The sequence below is a fragment of the Homalodisca vitripennis genome, chromosome 2 (assembly GCF_021130785.1).
Source record: "Homalodisca vitripennis isolate AUS2020 chromosome 2, UT_GWSS_2.1, whole genome shotgun sequence".
Lineage (NCBI taxonomy): Eukaryota > Metazoa > Arthropoda > Insecta > Hemiptera > Cicadellidae > Homalodisca > Homalodisca vitripennis.
Window position 1 is genome coordinate 118,439,486 of NC_060208.1, and position 1,057 is coordinate 118,440,542.

Genomic DNA, 1,057 nt, shown 5'->3' on the forward strand with positions numbered 1-1,057 from the left:
CAGTCACAAGTTACTTTCCTCTATGGTTTAATTGCATTAGTGCGATGCGTAGTTGAAAACCTACTTAGTGTTTATTTTCAGCTGATCAATGAATTGGAGCGTCTGCTGCTCTTTGCTTAAACATTTGTTTTGAAGTCGTTAGTTTATGAATATATACAGATTTATTATGATTATAAAGTTGTCAACAAATAAACATGCAAAGTGAGTTTTACTTTTCAACTGAAATGGTGTCAATGAGCCGAGGCGGCGGTGATGTAAATGTTTTCATGATGAAGACATTGAGGATGCACATTTGGATTTTGATAGTGACAACGATGGTATTGATCCTGATTTTTTTCACGACTTAGATTACAATGAGACTAAACAACCAGCACCAGGTAGGGTTAAGTCTAACCCTAGACCCACGCAAACCCGGACTCTTTCCAAACCTGTGTTTTGACGAGTATCATAATACAAAAAAACTAAAAGAGTATGCCTAAGCCTAAACATAACTGTGGGATGATGTGTATATTTTGTACATAGGTCCAACAGTAAATTTTCTTTTTGTCCATTTTTAATTTTATATTCAGTTCAATATGCTATTGTTATAGTAACAACTTTTTTGTTTTTAGTTAATGTTCAGTTTTGAAGTGAAAAAAAAACCCAAGTAATTCATGTAGACCTAACTATGTTTAAAGTAGCCTACTGTGTTCAAAATATCACACCAACTAATCCACTTCTACAGTTTACCAATGTAATTAGTATTACATATTTTCATAAGCTAAATGTGGATATGTTACTAAATCAAATACGTTATGTATATATATAAAATATAAATGAATACACTTTCGGTCAGAAGTGCGTTTTGATCAAATATTTTAGTTTTTATTTGAAAATTCTATTATGAAAAACCTATAAATATTTGAAAACTTTGCAATATAAAATAAAGGATGAAAAAATGTTCTTATTGTGTGAAACTCACAAGTCTAGTCAGTACAAAAAGCTGTCTCTCTCTCTAAAAAATCCAAAAATTTCAACGTGAAAGAGTATTCCCATTCTTCCCTCGTGGGTCGTTGTT